This window comes from Aegilops tauschii, chromosome 1, assembly GCF_002575655.3.
Source record: "Aegilops tauschii subsp. strangulata cultivar AL8/78 chromosome 1, Aet v6.0, whole genome shotgun sequence".
In the NCBI taxonomy this organism is placed as follows: domain Eukaryota; kingdom Viridiplantae; phylum Streptophyta; class Magnoliopsida; order Poales; family Poaceae; genus Aegilops; species Aegilops tauschii.
Genome location: NC_053035.3, coordinates 496,384,233 through 496,387,527, shown reverse-complemented (window position 1 = coordinate 496,387,527; position 3,295 = coordinate 496,384,233).

The window sequence follows — 3,295 nt, the reverse complement described above, 5'->3', positions numbered from 1 at the left end:
TTTCTTCTTTCCCCTCCTTCAATATTTTTGCTTGCCTACGAAGTTCATGTCCACAGTCGTCAGGCATATTCAGCTCGGCTTGGGACGGTGTCGTCAAAAAATCCTTAGCCCACTTCTTTTGCTTCTCAGTGAATACTTGCTTGGGCTCAAGCTCTTTTATCGCCTTCGTATCCGCCTTCCATTTCTCATAATGAGCAGACGCGTCCAATTTGGTTTCAACTTCACTAAGTTCCCAAGGCCTTGGGAGGAGAGGCTTCAGTGATGGCTCCGGTACCCTTGTGGTCTTAGGTACATAAGGGTCCGGGTTAATAGTCCAGGAGCGGGTTTCCTTGCTGTCCGCCTGCTTCTGCTTCTTCGCCGGAGGTGGATTGGGGGGCGTCGTACCCGCCGGAGGAGGATTGGGGGGCGTCGTACCCGCCGGAGGAGGATTGGGGGGCGGCGGCTGCTTACCCGCCGGAGGTTGTGGATCGGGGGACGACGTCGAATGGCGTGAAGGAGGTGTAGGTGAACCACCACGACCACCACCACCGCCACCACCACCACCACCACCATCGGAGGGGGGTGGACTTGTTAGCCTTGGCGCCTCGCATGGAAACACTATGTACTTATTTTTCCATAGAATGATCTGGCGCTTGACATCTCCAAGTCTTCTCTCCCCTTCGGGTGTAGCTTTGTCAATCTCCAGGTCCTCAAACTCTTGGACTATGTCTTCCACCGTGACACGAGCATAGCCATATGCAATGGGGTTGTTGTGGTGGAGTGCTCCAGGTGTACAGGGTAAAGCACTGCCGGTAGCTATCTTCGTGGAAACGTTCCCCACGGGATAATGCAGATCACATTCTTTCATCTCCTTTACATCATCCACGGGGTAGTGAGGCTCCGGTGCACGAATCTCGATCATCGGTGCATTAGCACCAGGCAGGGCATCCGTGGAAGCCACGCTGCTTCTCCGCTGCTGGCTTCCGCGATCCGCTTCATGATCTTCATGCGGCCCTGCAGCCGATTTTTCTTTTACTAGTTCATGCACGGTCTGCTTCAACTCATGGAGTTCCGATGCAAACTTCGCCAAAAGATATGCATCCCGGTCCGTCTTTCTCTTACGGCTTATGTAACAGTACGGGTCATTGTCCTGGGAAAACCCTACTTTCCACGGAATTCTGCCTTTGCCTCGTACACGTCCTCCGTGTTCATCATTCCCGAGGGCTGTTGTCAGTGCGTCTTTCTCTCTGTTGAACTTGATCAAGCCCTCTTGAGCTTGGGTCATTGCGTCAATAAGGGCTTGGGTGGGAGCAAACTTTTTCTTCCGGTGAACACACACCTCTGTCTCCGGGTCTAGCGATCCCCCATGCCCGTACCACCAGCTTTTGGCCCTTGGGTCCCATCCCTCTGTACCTAGAGGGATTCCTCGCACCCTCAGGTCCTCCTCCATCTTCTGCCACTTAGGCTCCGAAAGGCGGTATCCTCCTGGCCCCATAATATGATGGAACTTTTTCTTACTCGCATTATCCTTATTTTTTTCGATATTTCCTTGAAATGCTCCGATTTCTTTTGCCTCACAAATTCTGGCCAATCATCTTTCAGTTTCTCATGTTGGCCATTGAAATCCGGAGTCTTGCCCTTGTTGACATAGTCACGGGTTAAATTTTTCTTGAAGTTCCGGAATGCTTCGGCCATCTTCTGAAGAGCGAACTCTTTAACTAGCCTCCTCCTCTCACGTCCACCCGGAACCTCGTTACCGAATTCATCGACTTTGTTGTATTCCGGAGGTAGAATGAAATGTTTCATAAGCTTTCTCCAGCAATCCTTTTTCGTTCTCTTGTCGACAAAACTGAAACCAAGACGTGCCTTCTTTGGCTCCTTCCATTCCTGGACGGTGATCGGGACGTTGTCTCTAACAACGACTCTGCATTGGTTGATAAACTTTGAGGTGTGCTGTAGGGGCTTGCCGGTTTCACTGACAAAATCAATGGCATATGTTTCTCCTGTTTTCATCGCCTTGGATTTGCCACGCTTTGTCGTACTCGATCCGGCCGAGGGCTAAAAAAAGAAAGAGAGTCGCGCGCGTTAATACATATGTATTCACATTTCAGTAAGTTTGTATCACGAGAGGCTCAATGTATATATATACCTCGCCGGAGGTGGTTGCTACTTGCAATTCGAGATCGTCGTTTGTTGACGGTTGACCTCCGTCGACAATGTCCGTTCCTTCACCTTCTTGATCATCGACAATGTCTGTTCCACCATCAAGGTTCAGAAAAGAAGAGACTACATCCTCTTCTTGCTCATATTCTGAGCCCGGCACATAAGGAATCTCGTTGTTTATGATGCCCATTAAATAACGTTCAGCCTCCGGATCCCTAAGCGGCTCGGCTCTATCGTCCGCCATATGTCACTCCTGCATGTAGTAAAAATTAATTAAGTATAAAGGAATTAAAAAATAAGATTAAGGGGACATAGAGGAGGAGGAGCTACGGTTGAATGATTAAGAGCTATTAAAAAATAAATTTGATGTTTTTCCTTTTCTTTTTCCTTTTCTTTTTCCTCTCTGCTCTCTCTTTCCTTTTCTTTTTCCTTTTCTTTTTCCTTTATACAATTATTCCCAAATAAATTTCCTTTTCTTTTTCCTTTTCTTTTTCCTCTCTGCTCTCTCTTTCCTTTTCTTTTTCCTTTTCTTTTTCCTTTATACAATTATTCCCAAATAAATTTCCTTTTCTTTTTCCTTTTCTTTTTCCTCTCTGCTCTCTCTTTCCTTTTCTTTTTCCTTTTCTTTTTCCTCTCTGCTCTCTCTTTCCGTTTGTTGACGGCAGGCGGCGGCGGGCGGCGGAGGACGGCAGGCGGCGGCGGGAGGCGGAGGACGGTAGGCAGGCGGCGGCGGGCGGCGGAGGCAGCGCGCAGGGGCAGGGGCAGCGGTGGCGGCGGCGCGCAGGGCAAGGGCAGTGGTGGCGGCGGCAGCGCGCAGGGGCAGGGGCAGCGGTGGCGGCGGCGCGCAGGGGCAGGGACAGCGGTGGCGGCGGCGGCAGCGCGCAGGGGCAGGGGCAGCGGTGGCGGCGGCGCGCAGGGCAGGGCAGGGGCGGCGGCGGCAGTGCAGGGCAAGGGTGGCGGCGTACGGCAGGGGAAGTGGGTGCAGAGCTCACTGGGGGCGGCGGAGCTCACTGGGGGCAGGGCGTCGGCGTCGATCGGCGTCGGGGCAGTAGCCTGGCGGCGTCGGCGTCGGGGCAGGGCGTCAGCGTCGAGAGGAGAATGGGAGGTGGGGGAAATTTACTAAGTGTTGTATATATAGACAGATCATTAGTGC